Genomic DNA, 21,532 nt, shown 5'->3' on the forward strand with positions numbered 1-21,532 from the left:
CCCTGAGAATGAAAGAGTCCAAAGCCTTCAAATAGCACTCACTGGCTTGCACCATATATCACTGGGCTGTTGGAAGGGATCAGCAAACATCAAGCCACAAGTATTTATTTGCATCTGTTTGGGGCGAGCCACCAAGATAGCCACCACGGACACAAAATACAAAAAGTTAAACAGTCCCTAACCTTAGGGAGCTTATATTCTATCAGGGGAGACAACATGTATATACATACACAGAGAACACATACAAATATACATGTATATTTTTATATATTTTAAAATATTCCTATATTACTCATATATATATATATATATATATATATATATATATTATAAACAAAATAAGACAATTCTGGGGAAAAGCACCTAGCAGCTGGGGAGTGCTGAAGTTGAGTCTTAAAAAAATTGAGGGGTTCTAACAGGCAGAGGTAGCACAGTGGAAAAAGCAATAGACTTAGAGTCAGAGGATCTGGGTTCAAATTCTGATTCTATTATTTGCTACCTGTGTGACCTTGAGCAAAGTACCTAACCTTTCTGGGCCTCAGTTTCCACATCTATAAAATGTAGGGGTTAGACTAGATGTCTTCTAGGGTATATTTCAGCTTTAAATCTATAATCACAGGACAGATACATAAAGCACTGTGAGCTGAGGAGGGACCACATTCTAGGCATGGCAAAATGACCAAAGCGGAGGCATAGAGATGGGAGAGAGACTGTCATGGGAAGGACCTCTGATTTCCACTGAGGCAGATCACAACCCATCCATAACTGAATATGCAAGGCCTATGTTTCTCTATGGGCTTAAGATACTTGCCCAAGCTATTAAGAGGCAAAATTTGAACCCAGTTCTTTGTGACTCCAAGCCTGGGACTCTATCCACTATGCCATGATGCCTATATTCTATGAAATATTCTTGTCAATAATTATTTACAAAAAGTTATTCTTATAAATAATTATTTATAAGAAATTATTTTTATAAATAATAAAGCAGAGAAATGTGTGATGCTATTAGCATGTGACATGTTAATTTATGAAAATTTCATCTAAGCTCTCCCAAGCCCCAGACTCTAAGGCACCATATGCTAGCCTTGGTAGAACACAAAGTCTCCTCTGTCCAAGTCCCAAGTATTCCAGGATGCACTCAGAGTCTGCTCTAATTCTGGCTGCTGAAAACCTCACACTTTAAAAAAATCTATCACACCAGCACTGACGGTGCGACAGAAGTGTGCAAAAATAGCCCCAAAGCACAGAAGGAGAAAAAGCATCCTACTTACCACAGTCTGTGCATGACGTACTCACACCTTGTGACAGGCGCCTCTCAAGGGTGGGGAGCCCCCAATGGAAACCAAGTTCTTTCTTCTTTCAACTTCCAAAGAGGTCAAGTCTGTCACTCTGAAGATGTACAGAGCTTGAACCATCCCTGAAACCAAGAAGCAGGCATGAGTTCTGATGAACCCAGAGCCCAGCTTTGAGCTGCTCTATCAGGCCTTTCTGACCCCAGGTCCAGAGCTCACACCACCTAGCTGTACCCATAAGATTATTTTATCACCTAGATCACATTTTGCCATCTTATCCGCAAGGGTAACATGAGAGATCCCACCAAATGCTTTGCTGAAATTGCTGAAATCCATATACACTATGTGGCATCTCCTTGATTTACCAGTCTGGTCCTCTCACTAAAACAAATGAATGAATTAATTAAAAAAGAAAAATAAGTAGATTACTCTGGCTTGATGTACCCATGAGGACCACAGTGATCACAATCTTTGGTGATTCTCCCTTTCTCCTCTAAGTTTTCTTCTCATGCTATTTTTTTTTCATTTTCTCTTTTTTAAATTTTTTAGTTTACATCATTCATTTCCACAAGATTTTGAGTTACAAATTTCTCCCCATTTTTCCCCTACCCACCAGCCCAAAACAGCAATCCCACTGTATACCCCCTCCCCCAATCTGCTCTCTCCCATATCTTCCCCCGTCCTCCCTCCGACTTTCCAATAGGGCACGGTGGATCTCTATGCCCCAGTGCCTGTATTTCTTATTTCCCAGTTACATGTAAAATAATACTAATAATAGTTTATATATATTTAAACATTTGATTTTTAAAACTTTGAGTTCCAGATTCTTTCCCTTCCTCCCTCGTCACCCACCCTTACTGGGAAGATAAGCAATTCAATATAGGTTGTACATGTGTAGCTATGCAAAACATTTCCATAGTGGATATATTGTGAAAGACTGACTATATTTCCCTCCATCCTATCCCACTCCACACTTGTTTTATTCTCTACTTTGATCCTGTCCCTTTTCAAAAGTAGGTGCTTCCAACTTCCTCTAAGTTTTCAAGAACCATCCTTTTGATAATATATGTTTTAGAATGTGGACAGGAATCTAATTCCAACACATTTTCCTATCTCTTCTCAATTTACCAACTTTCCAACTGGAAAATCAAAACAGCATTCATCCAGCTCCAGTCCTCTAGAATCTCTCCCAATCTTTATAACTTTACAGTGATTGGTAACAGTAGCACAACCATCACAACTGCCCATTCCTTCAGAATCCTGGAATGTCCATTTGGTCAGCTGATTTGAACTCAAAGAGGGCACCAAGAGCCCCCTTATCATCTCACCTTGGATAGTCGCTACCTGCTAATCAAGTCTGTTTTAGCCTCCCATTCTACTGCTGAGCTATGAATCTCTCTGTCTTATAAGAGGTCTCTGCTGTCTTAATATTTCCCAGTGTCTGTGATTCCTAATTTCCCAATTGAAGTTAAATATGATCACCTAAGATTTTTTTAAAAATCTGTAGAGTTAACAGCCCTACACCCTATGCAACTCCAATTCAATTCAATAAATATTTGTTAAGTATCTGCTAAGTATCTGTTAAGTATCTGCTAAGTCCTATGCTGGGTACTAGGGATACAAAAAAAAAAATAGATAATTTGCAGGTCCTGTTCTCATAGAGCTTATAATCCAATATGGGACAAGACCTGTCCAAAAGGAACTAAATCAAGGATCTAGCTACAAATCTAGAATCCTATGAATTATGGTACAGCAGAGAATGTGATAAGTTCAAAGGAGAAGAATGCAAAGTGCTAGGAGAAACTGGAAGGGGATAAGACCATTTTTATGGAACTTAATAAATGCTGTGGATTAGAAAGGGTAACAGAAGGCTCCAGGGAGGAGGTGGCCCTGTCTGGGCCTTGAAGAGAGGGAATTTAACAAATGGTGATCTCATCAACTAGATGGTGCCATAGTGCACAGAGCACTAGGCCTGGAGTCAAGAAAGTTCATCTTTTTGAGTTCAAATCTGGCCTCAGATACTTACTAGCTGTGTGACCCTGGGCAAGTCACTTAACCCTGTGTGCCTCATTTCCTCCTCTATAAAATGAACTGGAGAAGGAAATGGTAAACCATTCCAGTATCTTTGCCAAGAAAACTCCAAAAAGGGTTACAAGGAGTTGGACAAGATCGAAAATGATTGAACAAAATAGAAGGTACTGGAATGATAGCTAAGTCAATGCTGTCCTGGAATATGAAAAATTGCAGATATCTTACATCTTCTATGAGGTGACAATATTGGAGCTATTATTTTAACTCTGAGGGTACAAAGGAGCCTTTGAAGACTCATAGGAACTAATGCAGGGGAAAGAAAGCAGAACCCGAAAAACAACCTACATAATGACTACAAAAATGGAAATGAAAAAAAAATCACTAAAACAAAGCTGGACACTCTCAAAATATGACAACCCAGCTGTACCAGAGAAGAGACAAGGAAACAATATGTTCTGCTTTCCTTAAAAGAGGGTGGAGGAATATGGGGGCAGAATGCTGCATACACTGTCAAGTGTATCCATAAATAAATTGCTAAATCTAGAGTTAGAAGAAATCTCAGAGGCTACCTAGTCCAAAGAGATGATGGAAATGAAGCCAAGGAACTTAAGTTATTTGTCTAAGATCACACAAGAAGTAAAAGCCAAAGGCAGAATTTGAACCCAAGTCCTTTGATTCCAATACCAGTGCTCTTTATTTAGTTTTGCTTAACAAAGGGTTGTTGCTGAAGTGATAGATTAGAAATGACTATGATATAAAACTGAAAAGCAGCAATAAAATGCTAATTAAAATAAAAGAGCCTTCATAGAATAACTGGTCCTGCAAGGGTTACAAGAATAGCTACTGAAGACCCAGAGAAGAAAGTTCTTGCCACCAAAGTCCTTGGCATTGTCAAATGGTTCAATGTTAAAAACTGATATCATTTTGTCAGTGAAAATTACATTTAAAAAGAGGCATCACCATTCTGACTTGTGTTGTCTCCCCCATTTGAGTGGGAGCTCCTTGAGATGTGGGACTGTCTTCCAGTATATAGTAATCATTTAATAAATGCTTTATTTATTTGTTCATTCAATAAAAAGGTAGGTTCCCTCCTTCCTTCTCCTTTCCTCCTCCCTGCCCCAACCATATTGCACCAGGCCAATGCTAAGACAATTCTGCCCATTCCTATGCTTCCCATAAAATGGATTTGTTCTGTGAAGTTTGGATTCTGTCAAAGGGCTGCACTTGAGCACTTAGAGGGACATATGTGGCCTCGAGGCCCCAGGGCCCCCCCCCCCCCCCCCCCCCCCCCCCCCCCGCTCCCCGTATAGCTTCTGGAAATTCATAGGAAAAAACCTATCCTCCACAAGGTTCAATCAATCAGAGAGTTCTGGAATTTCCTGGACCTTGGTCATTCAGTTTCTTCTATGCAAGAGGAAGACCAGAAAGCAGCTCTTCCTCAAAGCCAAGGCCAGCCTTTCTGGGCCAAATCTTGGCCCTCTGCTAAGCCTCCTGCACTTCCCCCCTTCCACCTGGAACCTTAGGCCTGCTCAGGTCCTACCTGAACTGGGTATAATTCTCAGAGTGGCAAAGAAGAATCCTGGGCTACCCCTTTCCTCCATCCTCCCAAAGGAACATCGTCTCCTCTTCCTCTTCTCACAACTTGCCAGGACCTTTCATTTGAACTTCTCAGTCTAAGGATAATTTGTCCTTGTCTCAGGATGATTTGTGCATTTGTCCTTCTCCCATTAAGCACCTTACTTAGTGCCAGGCACTGTACTAGGGATACAAAGAATGGCAAAAGACAGTTCCTGCCCTCAAGGAGCTTATCATCTAATTCAAGAGACAACCAGCTATGTACAAACAAGTTATACACAAGATAAATTAGAAATAATCACCAGAAGGAAGGCACTAGAATTTAGTATTAAACATTATATAATAATAAAACATTAAACGATGGTATATAACATATAAAATAGTATATTTAGCATATACTACATGACATGAAATTTTTAATATATAAAATTCCTTGAGAGAAAAGTTAGCCCTATAGAAGAGAAGGGGGGGGGGGGGGGGTAGTAGGGGACACTACAATTGTCTCCAAGTACATAAAGAAGAGATTACACTTATAGTTTGGTGTCAGAGGGCAGAACAGAAGCAATGGGTGGAAGAATCTGCAGAGAAGCCAATTTAGCCTTCAAGTTAAGAAGTCAGCAATCTCCCATCAGGTGCTTATGGCGTGCCAGGCATTGTGATAGCGCTGGGGGTACAAAGAAAAGCAAAACCGGCTGACATCAGAAAGAGTTTGCTAATGACAGGTGCTCAAGAGAAAGGGCCGCCCTCAGAGGGGGCGGGCTGCTCCCTGCCCCCACCAAGCATGGCCTCCAGAGAGAGGAGGAGGAGACTTGTCGCCCACCTTATGCGTGGGGTTCCTTTCAGGTGTGGTTTGGATCGTGTGTCTCTTCTGATTCTTAAAGTCTGTGATCTTTCTTTTCTCAGCACAAGACACTAAACACAGCAAACACTTATTAAATGTTTTATCAATAGATGGATGGAAGAATAGATGAATGGATGGATGGATGGATGGATGGATGGATGGATGGATGATAGATGCTTGAATGGATAGTTAGATGGACAGGGAGCCCACATGCTAGACCCAGCTAAGCCACAAATCCACTGTGTGACTTTTGGCAAGTAACTTCTCTCTAAGCCTCAGTTTTCCCACCTGTAAAATGGATAAAGTTGTGGGGGTTGGGCATGTTGGACAAGATCCTTCAGTTCCCTTCTGCCTCTGACTTTCTATGGCTCTTGGGTTATGCTTGCTTATAGTACATGATCTGATGAGGAATGGCAACCTTTGCATACATTAAGGAAGGAAAACAGATGGCCATGCCTCAGGACTGTCTGATTCTCTGCCAAACTGGCCTCAGGAAAAGAGCCAGCCCTTGCCCTAAATCCTTTATGATTCAAAACTCCTCATAGCTAGGAACTATAAAGTCTGCAACTGCTTCACATGTTATCTCATTGTATCCTTACTACAATCCTGTGAGGAAGTATTATCCACCACTTTACAAATGGGAAACTGAGGCTGAGAGGTCAAGTGACTTAGGGTCACACAGCTGAGAAATGTCTGAGACAAGATTTGAACTCAGGTGTTCCTGACTCCAAATCCAACACTCCATTCACTTTGGCACCTAGCTGCCCAAGGGAAGAGACACTGAGTGGTTGGTAGTCTTATTTCTCAGGGAAAAGAGGAAAAAGGGATTAACTCCCCCACAAGAGAATATGGCTAACTCTCTCTGTTGAGCTACTCAGGGAAAAGAGGAAAGTGGGGCTAATTCACTGGCTATCCACCAGAGAGAATGGCTGACTCTCTGCTGAGCATCTTCCCAGAGGAGAAAGGGGCTCCAAAGAATTACTCAGAGCTAGGACATGAGCTGTGTCTATTTTCACCTACCAAAATGTCAGCTTCAGCCCCAGGCCAGTAAATCCCATGTCCAGCAGGAGAGCTGTTTCCTGCATAAATCAGGATAAACCTGGCCTCTGAGTGCCACCTGATCTTGAATTTTCAAAATCGCTTCATACATTAATTTACTACATCAATAATTTCCATACGAGGATGTTGTCAAGTAAGAAATACGGGGTGTGCTGACGGAGGCAGAGCTGCTGGAGATGATAAAAGGCCTGGCTTTCAGGGGACACATAAAAACACTCAAAACACAACAGAAGATGCTGAAGAAATAATTACACTGAGTGATGCCAACTGTTGAGTGACTGGAAGAGCCCCAACCTGGGAATGTGATTCACACAATCAGCAATTAATAGCTTAGCCATGCTGGACCTTTTACTGAGAGAGCTCAGAGCCCAGCCGCACTGGGCCCAGCTGATCAGCGGCTTCCTAGGAGCCGCCACCTGTCTGGTGTCACCTGAATAGTATCATTTTCCTAACGGGGAGATCCCCAGGGTAGTTAGCAATTCTCCAATACGGTCTAGTTCTGAGAAGCATTAAATTATAAAGCTTGGCTTCTCTCATGGTGGGAGGAAGGGTAGAGAGAAAGGTCTTTAGAGAATTTCAGAGCTAGGACTCACCTTAGAGATAATCTAGTCCAACACTTTCTTGGGGAAACTGAGGTGCAGGGAGGTCAAGAGACGTGCCCAAGGTCACAGAGCTCCTAAGAATCTCCTCCAATCTTCCAGCAACTAGGGAATTCAAACTACTGGGTAAAGGATTAAAGCAGGCAGCTAGATTGAAATTGCTTTGGGGAGATAAAAACCTAAATTCAGGTTGACAGGTCATTATGAAAGATTGTTATTTTACAATGAAATTTACAAAATGCAGTGACAGAAGATCCTGGCCACTTAGATGTTGAGCCAGAGCACAGGCAGCTTAATTGGGGCCCCCTCCTAGGAGGGCCTGCTCACATACAGTGTACCAGGAACCTGCCCTTCAGTAACATGGCAGCTTCACCCAGATCTTGGGCAGGACCAGGCAAAATGCAACATCTTCATCAACCATTTCTGGGGGTATGGGTGGGGTGGGGAAGGGGCTCTGTGGCTGAACTTGACCCCCTGAAGTCCCCGTACTCCTGGCCATGTTCCAAAGTCATTTCCTCTCTGGGGAAAGTCTAAACAATAACATTATCCCCGGAGCAAAAACCTGGAAGGTTGGTATTGAAGGTCATAGGGAAGATGGTCATAGGAAGATTCCCTGATAGAATCTAAGCTGCTCTGTTAGCATTGACTTAAACCATATCCTGGTCTTCGTGGGATAGGAAATACTCAAGCATTAGTTTTCTATACTCAGAATCTCAAAAATGTTAGACCTGGAAGGGGCAATGGAGATCAGTGAATCAATAAGTATTTCTTGAGCACCTACTATATGATAGTCGAGCAGCTAGGTGGTGCTGTGGATGGAGGGCTGGGCCTGCAGTCTAGAAGACCTGAGTTCAAATCTGCCCTCACTTACTAGCTGTATGACCTTGGGCAAGTCACTTAGCCCATTTTAACTCAGTGTCCTCATCTATAGAATGAGCTGGAGAAGGAAATGGCAAACCACTCCAGTATCTTTGCCAAGAAAACCCCAAAAGGGGCCACAAAAAGTCAGACACAACTAAAAAACAACTAAACATACAAACACACATATGACAAGCACTGGGGATATAGGTACCATGAATCAAATAATTCCTACTCTTAAGAAACTCACCTGGGGAGGCTAGTTGGTGCAGTGAGTAGAGCACCATCCCTAGAGTTAGGAGGACCTGAGGTTCAAATCTGGTCTCAGGCACTTAATACTTACTAGCCATGTGACCTTGGGCAAGTCACTTAACTCCAGTTGCCCTATCTTCCCCCTCCAAAAAAGCAAAAAAAGAAACCTACTTTTTTTTGGGGGGGGACAAGAAATAAGTGTACAATGAATCTATATAAAGAGGATAATTATAAATAAATACAAAATAGTTTAGAAGGGAGGAAACTAGCATTTGGGGGTTCCAGAAACCCAGAAGGAGAAGGTGGTGCTTGAGCCTCATCTTAAGGGAGGAAAGGTATCCTATGAGAGGAGGTGAGGAGGAAATGGATTCCAGGCATGGGGAACAGCCAGTGCAAAGGCACAGAGATGGGAGATCACAGAAGTGTTATGAATGAGGAAGAATAAGAAGATCATTTGGCTGGAATGTCAGGTGTATGAAAGGGAGCAGTATATACTAAGGCTATAAAGAAAAGTTGGAATCAGGTAGTGAAAAGCTTTAAATGCTACTGAGTGGCATCCTAGAGCAAGAGGTCTTCAGCTGGGGTTCACTGAGCCCCAAGAGATCTGTGCATAGTTTTCAGGGTGTCTGTAAACTTGAATGGGAAAAATCACATCATTATTTTAGCTAACCTCTGACTAAAATTTAATATTTCCTTCCAGTTATTAAAAGCATGCTTCTGAGAAGGGGTCTGGAGGTTTCACCAAAGGAGTCCAGGACCTGAAAAAGTTTAAAAACCCCTGTCCCACAGGCAACAGGGAGCCAGCTGAGTTTATTAAGCAGGGAAGTGACATGCTTAAACCTGTGCTTTAGAAAAATCCCCCAGGCAGTTTTGCACCAGATGGCCTGGAGTATGGAGAGACTCAATAGGAAGACTATAATTTCAGAATGCTTCAAAGGACCAAGCAAATTTTTCAGTTGACATACTTGGTCCTTCCACATTAAGGCAGGGGGATCAATTAGGATGTTATTGCAATGACTTAGGTGAGAGGTGATGAGGCCCTGAGCTAAAGTGAAAGGGTTAGATGTGAGATATGTTGTAGAGATAGAAACAACAAGATACAGCAGCTGATTGGACAGGGTGAGAAGTCAAGAAGCTTGATCCCCTGGGAGAATGGAAGACGGGCAATACCAGGCTACATGAAAACGTCTCACTCAGATTCTTTACTCTACAGAGGTCAAGTAACTCCCAGGGCCCGACAGCTGCTAAGTGGACGAGCCAGGACTCAGGCCCTGGATCTCAATGTTAAGAGCTCAGTGCTCTTCCCACTGCTTTGTCTCATTCCTCCACAAATCGTCCCTCATCCACATTTTGTATTTCTGCAGTGATCCCCCATGATCCACTCTGGCCATCTTCATGCCTTGCCAATGGCTGCACTAGCTCCCCTACCTCCACATGCCCCCACCTGCTGCTCTCTACCTCTTGTTTTCTGAACAATGATAAAATCAAATGTTGTTCCTGGACAGTCACCATCCCTCTGACTCCCTGACCCAAACACCAATTCCTGGCTATTACAATGTAAGCTCTTTGATGGCAGAGACTTTTTTTCTTTTTTTTTCTCTTTATAACCCCATCATTTAGTACAGTGCCTGGAACATTGCAGATGCTTGAAAGTCCTGTTTCATGGTTAATATGGAAATATGTTTTGCATGATTTCATATGTATAATTGATGTCATATTGCTTGCCTTCTCAATAGGTGAGGGAAGGAAGGAGAAAATTTGGAACCGAAATTTTTTTAAAAATAATGTTGTAAAAAAACAAAGTTTAAAAAAAAAAAAGAAATGTTGTTTCATTTCATTCTTCCTGAAAAAGTGAGGCTGGTCATCGGTGTTTCAATTGGATTCACAACCAAGCTTAGATCAAGCAACAAGGTACTCAAACACTTCTTGAACATTCACTATATTCAGGACATCAGCCAAAGTAGTACCATGGAGAGAGGCATTCCCTGGTTGCTACTGGGAAGGTAAATACATAGGTAGTGGGGATTCATATTCTGGAGGGTTCAGAGCCTACTTCTTAGCACAAGCCTCTCAACCCTCTTTAATTCATTCAGGAAATCCCTGCTTGGCCAGGCAGTGTGCTAGGTGCCCTAGCTTTTGACTCAATTTTCTCAACACAAAGAGACAGATACCCTAGGTTATAGAGTCCCAGCTCTGCTCCTCACTCATTGTTCGATCTTTAACAATCTCCTTTCTGAGCCTTGGTTTTCTCCTTTGCAAAATGAAGAGATGGACTAGGCTATCCCTGTGAATCCATGTTGAAGGGACTACAATTCTATTCAATAAATATTTAGCAAATATTTCCTGATATCGATTATGGGTAGCCCCCTGTGGGCACCATGGGGAAGAGGGATGCAGAGATCATTAAGACATGGTTCTTGTCTCTAAAGAACTTACAGTTTCTAATGGTGACATAACCTATGCAGTGTCTCCTCCATTTGAATTTAAGCCCCTTGAGAGCAGGGACTCTTGGTTTTTCTTGATAGCCCCAGGCCTGGTCCAGTACTTGATACATGCATGCATAACAAGTGCTTAATAAATGTTTGTTGATGCATGAATTGATTAAAGTATCTTGGGGAAGCTAGGTGTTATAGTGAATGGAGCACCTGCCCTGGAGTCAGAAGGACCTGAGTTCAAATGTGACCTGAGACACTTGACACTTATGAGTTGTATGACTTTGGACAAGTCACTTAACCCTGATTGCCTTGGGAAAAAATAATAATAATAAAGTATCTTGAAGATTGGGTCAAGAGGGATGACGCAAAGTAACCTGAAAAGCAGAAGAAACCCTTGTTTCTAGCATTGCTGCTCTTCCACGTCTTAAGACGTGTTACCCACTAACACAAAATCATGAAATTCTGAGTTGGAAGGAACTTTAGAAGTCACCTTGTCCAACCCTATCTGATATGAACATCCTTTCTAGTCCATCTCTGACAAGCGATCATTCAGAGTCCAACTGAAGATTTCTCTTCATTATTTCCAAAAAGAGATGATGTCCCTCACCTTCCTAATACTCTTATCAATGAATCTCACATCTGGAGATGCCACCTGGCTTCATGAATAGGACACCCCTGCTTTTTGTCTGACCTACCCAGATCAGCAGGGGGAGGGATGCAAATAAATAAATGTCAAGGGCATTATGGGGCAGGTCCCCATACCTTGCTCACCAAGGATGGTCAGGCAAGAACTGGTCTCCAAGATCTCTCCATTCCTATCCTTTATTTCTGCTGTAGTGTACATGGTTCACTGGCAGCTGAGCTGGAGCTTAGAGACCACAGCTGCCAGTCTAGAAATGGGTCCAATAGTGTCTTCAGAAGCATGTCTAAGTGGCTTTCCCGCTTCCACTAAGGCTGGGTCCTACCTGCATAATACAAGTGAATCAGGCTAACCTCTACATTGCTCTCTGAGTCCCATATCTCATGCAACATTGATAGGAAAAGACCAGGTACAAAAAGCTCCTTCTCAGGTACCCAGGTGAATTACAATGCACCATAGGGGAAGTACTGATAATCAAGTTACCAAAAAGTCCGTTCCCTAGAATCCTCTTTGCCACCAGCCCAGAGGGGCCCTTGATGAAGGCCTGGTCCCCACCATCCTGAAAATGGAGCTGAGCACAGCTGTTGAGAAGACATCTCCATCCAATCCACTGTCCCATCATGGCCTGGACCACTTTCAGGAAGCCTTTCTGCTGCTGTTGCTGCTGCTTCTCCAGGATAGATCTTTTACAAAACCTTTAGACTGCACTTCAATTGATTTCCTGGCTCTCTTTCTTTCATTTATTTTTCTGTGTTAAGAGCCTGGCAAGACTTTATCCAACATTAATCAGGCTAAGTTCATTGAGCTTTTTATGCTTTCATACACACACACACACACACACACACACACACCAGCTTCTTATAGTGAAATGGATTTTTAGTGACTTGATTTTTAAAATTACTTCAAATGTGGGGAGAGTCACAGCTCAGGTCCTTTGATACCTATCGTTTTTTTTTAAGTATTCACCTAAAATTTCATTTGAACATCAGTACAAACAACTAAATGTGTTTAGTGACTACTTATTTTAATCATGATGGAATCACAGATATAGAGTTAGAAGGGACCTCACAGGTCAAGCTAGTCCTAATCCCTCATTTTACAAACTAGGAAAATGAGTCCCACAGGTGTTAAGTGACTTTCTCAAAGACACAGAGACAGTAAGCATCAGTGGTAGAATTTGAACGCAGGTCCTCTGCCTCAAAGCCAGTATTCTTTCCATTGTCTCATGCTGTCAAATGAAGCATTATGCTATTTCAATCCCTCCAACTTCCCATAAGGATTCTTTTTCCACCCACACTCATTCACTTTTCCTCATATGATCATCATCACTGTGCACATCTTTATTCTAAATAGTCCTTTAAAAAAAATCATTGTTTCATAAAGTTCTTCCCAGATTTCTTTGTATTCCTCATTCTTGTTGGTCTTGACACTAATATTTTATTCCCTTTCCAAGACTGTAAGCTCCATGAGGGCAAGGGCCAAGGCTTATGTCATTCCATGAGTAGATCAAAAGACAAGTGCATGGTGGGTGTGATCAGACTGCAACATATAACTAACAAGAAGCTTCAAAGAATAATAGGAATAAAAGATGTCATCAAGAACATGTAGGATAGCGGCGGCTAGGTGGCGCAGTGAGTAAAGTGCCAGCCCTGGAGTCAGGGGGACCTGAGTTCAAATTTGGCCTCAGACACAACACACACACACACACACACACACACACACACAAGGCAAACACTAGCTGTGTAACCTTGGGCAAATTACTTAACCCCAATTGCCCTCCAAAAAAAAAAAGAACATGTAGGATAGGAAGAGAAAACTGTCTGGTCATGTAGTGAGGTGGGGTGATAAGCTGACTCATGCCTGAGAGCTCTGTTAGCACCCTTGAAGTCAGGAAAAATTGAGGAAGATATCCAGCATAGTAGTTAAGTTGCTAGGACTACAGGGGATAAAAAAATGATTCTATCTACAGCATTAATTAAGCACCTACTGTACACAGGCACACTGTTCTCAGCTGTGAAGGAAATACAAAGGTCAGATGAAGACCCAAACCCAGGGGAGGAGGAGGAAGAGGAGGAGGAAGAGGATGATATATGATAGCTTCACCTGCCAAGCCTGGAAACAATAGCATTCTGCCACCCCAGATGTGGTGGGTTCGTGTTTCCCAATGGCTCTTGGTATCTCTTTAAACACCAAATAAACAGACTCTATACACATAGCTGCAGTAGGCATTGCTTTCTACTCATGCCAGCACTAAGAGAACTAAAATAACAATTTCTCACAGCATTTGCATTATTAAGGAAAGGGGCACTTTACAAGTATTAAAAATTTCTTTCACATCCATTACCTCATTTGACCCTCATGATATCCCAGTGAGGGAAACAAGGCAGGAGTTATTTAGCTGCATGTTTTAAAGTGTCTTGCTCAATGTCTCATGCTAGCAAATGTCAGAGCTAGAGTCAGGGCCAGAACCTGAGTCTCTTTAGGTACTCGCTCAGCATTTTTCTCTACTACACTCAGTAGCTTCTGCCTTTGGGAATCTACCCTAAAAAACCTACAGCCCAAGCCCCCTGCTTTGGAATAGAGCTGGGGTAAACTGATCACCATGCCCACAGAACCCAGAATTTCTTGTCTCTACCACAATAGATATCTATGATTTGCCGAATTATTGCCCAATACACTCTGTCTACAACTCCACAAAACCGGAGAACCTGATCACCAGGGTGTCCAGCAATTTCATCCTGGAACCTGGGGTTTTTAATGCAATCTCACCCCAGAACTAAGCTTCCTTCTTTCAGCTCCCATTTTGCTATCATAACAAGACAACTAGAAGGTGTCAAAACACAGGCTATCATGACCTCTGGGCAGACATCTTGGAGCAACATTCCGGGGATATTAGAATGTCTCAGCTACCAATACTCAGGCTACATCCTCTACTCATTCCCAAAGAGGGGACAGGATGAGAAGGGGCTGCCACAGTTCCTTTTCCACTTAGAATGTGGCTCAAGAGACACACTGGCCATCTGGGCTCAGCTCCCTCCCTCTTTGAGCCTTTTCTGGGAAAAAGAACTGATACTCATTCCAGTTTTGAATTGAAGTGAGAAATCAGTGCCTTATAGAAACAATCCTTTTGTTTTTCTTTCCCAGAAAGCTGAAAAATATCATCTGGCTGCTAAACTTAGGGGCTGGTTCTTTGATCCAAGGCACATCTGTCCAGTCCTGCCATTTGGTTTTGGAAATTGCAATGGATTTAAAGCTGGTTTCAAAAACTACCATTAATCCACTGGAGGCACAGATGGCTGCACCCTCCTCTGCATGTGAGTTGAAGCCTTGAGGGCTGGGGGGGCTCAAGTAAAGCTAACCTTCTTTGTACAAGCAGGAAAAGGTCTAGCAAGTTTTGCCTCCCAGGAGGTAAGTGACTTTAGAAGAAGACTTTGAGCTATAAAACCCTTTGCATTCTTTTTTTTTCTTTTTTATTAGACATCTTTTTTTAATTCTTTAATTTATTAATTTGTTTGTTTCCTTTTAGTTTACAGGATTCAATTCCACAATTCCTTGAATTTCACATTTTGTCCCCCTCCCTGCCCCCCCATGGCGTCTTATAATCAAGTATAGGATCTGTAAATACTTTCACATTATACAATGGTCAGGTTATAAGGATGGATTGTACCAGCTGGAATGAAAAATGGTAAAGAGGACATAAAATCAAATAAGAGAATGAAAAAGATCAGGTATTTTGCTTCCACCTGGATATAAATTTAGTTCTTTCTAGTTCTTTCTCTGGATGCACGTTTTTCTCTCCATCATGCGTCTTTTGGGATTGACTTATATCCCTGCACTGTTGAGAAGAGTCCAGTCTATCAAAGTTGGTCCTCACACATACGTTGTGTCTGTAATTGTGTACAAATTCCTCCTGGTTCTACTCTTCTCACTCAGCATCAGTTCTTTTAAGCCTCTCCAGGTAAATATGAAGACCGCCTGCTCCCCGTTTCTTATAGCGCAATAATATTCCATAACATGCATATACCACAACTTGTTCAGCCATTCCCCAATTGATGGACACCCCCTTAATTTCCAATTCTTTGCCACAACAAAAAGAGCTGCTATAAACATTTTTGTACATATGGGTCTTTCTCTCTCTCATTTCTATGATCTCTTTGGGATATAACCCTAGGGAGTGGTATTGCTGGATCAAAGGGTATGAAAGTATTTATAGCCCTTTGGGCATAGTTCCAGATTGCTCTCCAGAAAGGCTGGATCAGTTCACAACTCCACCAACAATGCATTAGTGAACCCTTTGCATTCTTGAAGAAGCCAAAGTGATAACAGAGGTCAACCAAGGGGCCTCTGGAGGAAAAGGGGGAACTCCCCACAACTGATGATGGACTCTAGCTGGGAGGCACTGAGGGTGCATTTTGGGTAAATTCCCTGGACTTGGTGTCAGGAAGACCTGAATTCAAATTCTTCATCAGACACTTATTAGCTATATGACCTTGAGCAAGGAATGATCATTCTCAGCCATGGTTTCCTCATCTATAAAATCTAGATATTAATAGCATCCATTTCACAGGGTTGTTTTGTTGCTGTTCAGTTGTTTTCCTTGTGTCTGACCCTTCATGACCCCTTTTGGGTGGGATTTGTTGGACAAGATAATGGAGTGGTTTGCCGTTTCCTTCTCCAGTTCATTTGACAAATGAGGAACTGAGGCAAACAGGTTTAAGTGTCTGAGGCCAGATTTAAACTCAGGAAGATGAGTTTTCCTGAATCCAAGCCCAGTGCTCTATCTACAGTAGTGGGGATAAAATGAGATCAGTTTGGTAAAATGTTTTGCAAACTTTATAATTTACTATATAAATGCTAGCTATCACTATTTTATTATTATTACTTCAATAAGCATTGAATTTCCTCTAGGTGCTAAGCCCTGTCCTTGGTGCTGGAGAGGTGCTGGAATGAAGAATGGCAGTCACTAACCTTAAGAAAGTTATACTACAAGAGGGGAGATAGGACAAGTTCACAAATGAGTGTCAAAGTAGAATGTGATGGGGGCAAAGGTAAAGGTTCAGCCAAAATGATCCAGGAAAATTTAAAATGAGGGTGCTCACTTTCAGATCAGGTAATCAGCAAAGACTTCAGAGAGAAGATGATATCTGGTCAGTTTTTGAAGGAAGAAAGGAATTTCTACAGGCAGAATGAAAAAAGTGCACTCCAGGCATGGGGGAAGCCTGTGTGTATCCATGAAGAGGGTAAGGAGAGTATTGGACTAGATCAGGAAAGATCCAGGAATCCAGTTTTGTTGGAATGTGTAAAGTGAGAAGTAAAATAAAGTAGGTTGGACTGAGATTGTGAAAGGCCTTAAGTAATGACCTTAAGAGACATAATTGGAATAGTAACCAGGACCAGCATATAGCTATTGAATGGAATGCCTTATTCACAAACAAAGTTACTGATAAAAGTAGCAGAAGTTGGAAAAGGATGCCCAAAGGGAGAAAAAAAAGTGATAGTCATATGACTACCCTCCAGACCACATAGACAGAAGGAAGAAATAGAAAAGAGAGCCTAGAAGCAAGTAACAACAGCAACAATATTAATAGAATTTATATAGAGCTTTGAGATTAAGCAAAGCACTTATTATATATTTTATCACTTAATCCTCACAACAGCCCAAAAGGACAGGACTGCTGCTTGAGGTAAATAAGATAACAATAATGGATTACTCAAAGAAGGCAGAACTACTCAATTCCTATTTTCCTCTGTTTTTATTACCAAGAAAAATAATCTTTGGACTGGAAGGGATAAAACAAAGATGACTGAAAGGAAGTCATCAAAGAAACCAAGATAAATAGGGAGAGACTAAGAGGATATCTGCCCTTGGGTGATTTCAAGTCATTAGGCCTGGACAAACCATATGACAGTATTCTTTAAGGCATAACTTTTTCTGTGTCATGGACCACTCTGACAATCTGGTGAAACCCATGGATCAGAATAATGTTTTTAAATTATGGAAGAAAATGCTAAATATCAATTAGGTTAATGAAAATAAAGATGTAATTTTTTGCCACCCAAGTTCACACAAATCTACCCATAGACCCTTTGGATGTTCATAGACCCTAGGTTAAGAACCCTTCTTCTAGGATCATATAAAAACTCCACTCAATGGCATTTCAATCCCTTTACAAGGTAACTTTAGCCTATCTTTCTAGACTTAGAATATACTCCTTTTTACATGCTCTGTGTTCTAGCCAAACAGCCTTGCTACTGCTCCTCGGAAATGCCATTCTGTGCTTAGGCACTGCTTGGCCCCCATACCTGGAATGCACTTTCTCCTCACTTCCTCCTTTAAAGCAAAGCTCAATATGGAAATATTTTTTGCATGACTGAACATGTAAAACCTATATAAAATTTCTTGCCATTTCAATGAGGAGGAAGAGGCAGGAGGAAGGCAGATAAATTAGAACTCAAAATTTTAAAAAACGAATGCTAAAAATTGGTTTATGTGCAATTGGAAAAAATTAATATTTAAAACTAAGCTCAAACACCTCATACAGCATGAAACTTTTCTTGATCCCCCATTGCTAGTGGCCTCCCTCCCCAAAACTACCTTGCATTTAACTTTCTATTTATTTGTATTTTTTCTCATTATATGCATCTGTATATACTTATACAGGATATTCCAAAAGTGTCAGTGTAGTTTTAAGTTTTTTATAGCTTAATTGAGGTAAAATGATGGGAACCTTAGGAAGAATTGACCATTCCATCTTTGATCTCATGTTAGAGAAGGAGAGAAAGTAGATTTTAAAGGGCCCCGTTTTGGGTTTTTATAGTTGTTGTTGAGTCATTTCAGTCATGTCTGACTCTTCATGACCCCCATTTGGAGCTTACATGGCAATGATACTGGAGTGGTTTGCCATTTCCTTCTCCAGTTCATTTGACAGATGAGGAATTGAGGCCAACAGGGTTAAGTAACTTGCCCAGGGTCACATAACTACTAAGTGTCTGAGACCAGATTTGAACTGAAGAAGATGAATCTTCCTAACTCCCAGCCCAGTGCTCTACTCACTGTGCCACCTAACTGCCTTTTTACTGGATCTAGAGAAGCTTTGATAGCTTAGAACTGCTCTACCACTTTTGGGACACTGTCTATATCCCTATTGTCTTCCTCCATCAGAATATACACTTCTTTTAAGTACAGATTGCTCCATTCATTGCACCTGTATCCCCAATACTTAGCCTAGTGCCTGATACTTAAACACTTGTTGAGTGATATCCAGTAACCTTTCCAACTTTATTGTGTGTGTGTGTGTGTGTGACTCTGATTCTAGAAAACTGATGGCTGAGTATTGCTAGTCCCACCAAGATCAGATATGGTTTAGAAAGAGCAGAGATGGTCCCCAGGGGCAGGTGTTTGTGAGTCCCACGTTCTAAAAATGAGGATATGTGATTGCTGAGCCGCTGTCAATGATCTTGGATATGTTCCAGGATTAACTAAAAACAAAATGCATGTGGATTTTCAAAAATAAAAACAAGAGGAAGTCTAGTACTGGGAAAAGTACATTGGTTTTCACAAAAAAATATTTATAGCAGCACTTTTGATGGCAGCAAAGAATGAAACACAGTAGATGTCCCTCAGTGGGAGAATAGCTAAGCAAAGTGCAGAACTGAATGTAAAGGAATATTATGGGCCTATAAGAAACAGGTAGGCATCACAAATACAGAGAAAAATGGAAAGAATTCTACGAAAAAAGTGAAATAAGTCAATCCAGGAAAACAATAGGCACAATCATCACAATGATGCAAATGGAAAGAATAACCACCACACTGCATATAACATCACATTTATTTCAATGTGTTAATAGGTTTTGCTGAGTGTTTTCTTTTTTAAAAAATTGGTTATAAGTGATGACTTTCTTTGCAGGAAAAGGAGTGATTCAGAAGGAAATGTTGTCAATATAAAAACACAGGATATCAATGGCAGGCTTTTTTAAAGTAAATTAAAAAAAAAAAAAAAGAAAAAGCATTAGTTTTAGAGTCAGAGGTCCTAGGCTCAAAGGCTTCGTCTGACACTACATGAGGACCTCAGGCCCTGCAGGCATTTAATCTTTCTGGGCTTCAGTTTCCTCATTTGGAAAATTAAGGGGTTGGACTAGATGGCTTGGAGCTCCTTTACTACTCTATGATCCTATGAGTTAAAAAACTGTGTTATGCCAAAAACCTTGAATTTTATTTCTGGTGAAAGTTTGGGATATGTTATTAAAGGGAAAGTTAGTTAATATCTAGAAAAAAGAAGCAATGATCAAAAAAGAACCAACATGGTTCCACCAAGAACAGGTCATGCCAGACTAACCCTGTTTCTTTTTTTGGACAGTTATTGTCAGGAGAAATCAGACTGGTGCCACAGAGAGTGCACCTTAATTTTAAAGAAGCATTTGACAAAGTTATCTCAAGCTATTCTTATGGAAAGAATGGAGAAATGTGGGCTGAACAGTCTTACAGTTAGGTGAACTTGGAGCTGGTTGAATGCTCTAACCAGTCATTAATGGTTCAATGTCAACTTGGAAAGAGGTCTCTAAGCCCAGATTGCCTAAAGAATTTTTCTTGGGCTTTGTGCAGGCTAACACTTTATCAGTAACTAGAACAAAGTCATACATGGTATGTTCCAACAAATTTGTATGCTAGAAGGAATAGGTAACACAAAACATGTAGGTAGGAGACAAAAGTGTCTCAACCATTGTCCTGAATATAGTAAGACAAAATTTAAAAAGGATAAGTTTAAAGACTTATGCTTGGATTCATAAAATCAAGTACCTTAAGATGGAGGGAGGGGGGATTTTGGCTTGCAAGCAGTTCCTCTGACAAATATCTGCAGGAGTTGGTAGAAAGCAAGTTCAAAATAAAGGAATACTGTAACATGGCAGTCAAAAGAACCAATATGATGTTAAGCACAATGTCCAGGTCTAGGGAGGTGAAAGTTCCATTGTACTTCATTCTGATTGGAGCACATCCAGAGTACCATGTTGAGTTCTGGGAGTCACATTTTAGAAAGGATACTGATAGACTGAAAGCACCAAGCACAGGGCAAAAAGAATATGGGAGGGCTTTGAGATCGTGCTATAGAAGGATCAGCAGAAAGAAATGGAGTTTAGCCTGAAAATGAAAAATCTTAAGGGGACATGATGGCTGCCTTAAAATAGATGAAAAAGTGTCATGTGAAAAATGATCAGACTTGGTTGAGTTTTTTGGTCCTGAGAGGGCAATAAGGTTGATTAGAGCTAAGAGGGGAAACCGAGGTGCCTCATCCCTTCAGAGAGGTCCTGGAGAAGAGCGTGGATGATTACTTGTTAGGAATGTTTTCAGGTTGGCCTACATGACTTCTGAGATACCTTCCAACTCTGAAATTCTGAAATAACAAGGTTTTTATGTTATCCCATAAGCACCGGGGAATCACTGATGGTTTTTGATCAGAGAAGCAATATGATCAATTGAGCGCATTAGGAAGATTGTTTTTGTTATTGAAAGCTGTACATTGGCAACAGCAACATGCCCATCAAGGTTACAGGGGTCTTTCAGTGGATCAGAGTGAACAGGTCTTGGGCTCTTTCTCTCCTCACAAGTTCTACCTTTCCTGTTGTCTTGGCAATAACTAATTAGTAAATTGCTCCCCAAGGCAATAAATACATTCTTCTTTGCTTTCAGTGACTGACTTAGCCTGGGGATATGACTGTGCCCAAATCAACTGAGAGTTAATTTCAGTTTTTAAAAGCAATGATAGCTGCTCTTTGTCATATTGGATGGATGGTGCTTCTCTGTTTATGCCAACTGCCACCCACTAACTCAGCAAGATATGGAGGGCAATGTTCTTACTTAGAAATGGACATACCTTTCTTCTGAAGCTGGTCTTGGCACAATGAATTCTCTGAGTCAGAAGCCTAACCAGGTACCCACAGCATCATTCTGGC

The 21,532-nt window shown here is 41.2% G+C and overlaps 1 protein-coding gene across 3 annotated transcripts in view; it reads right to left on the reverse strand.

Moving 5' to 3' along the window:
* The window catches only part of RASGEF1C (RasGEF domain family member 1C), a 207,829-nt gene that overhangs the window by 148,883 nt on the left and 37,414 nt on the right, over positions 1-21,532 (reverse strand). For all 3 annotated transcript variants that reach the window (XM_069077816.1, XM_069077817.1, XM_069077815.1), the window contains exon 2: positions 1,272-1,417. The gene's annotated coding sequence lies outside the window, so the exon portion shown is untranslated. The remainder of the gene's footprint in view (positions 1-1,271; positions 1,418-21,532) is intronic.

Source organism: Petaurus breviceps, unplaced genomic scaffold (genome assembly GCF_028583685.1).
Source record: "Petaurus breviceps papuanus isolate PSGF00001 unplaced genomic scaffold, PetGlider_PUasm1.0 90994, whole genome shotgun sequence".
NCBI classification, from domain to species: Eukaryota; Metazoa; Chordata; class Mammalia; order Diprotodontia; family Petauridae; genus Petaurus; species Petaurus breviceps.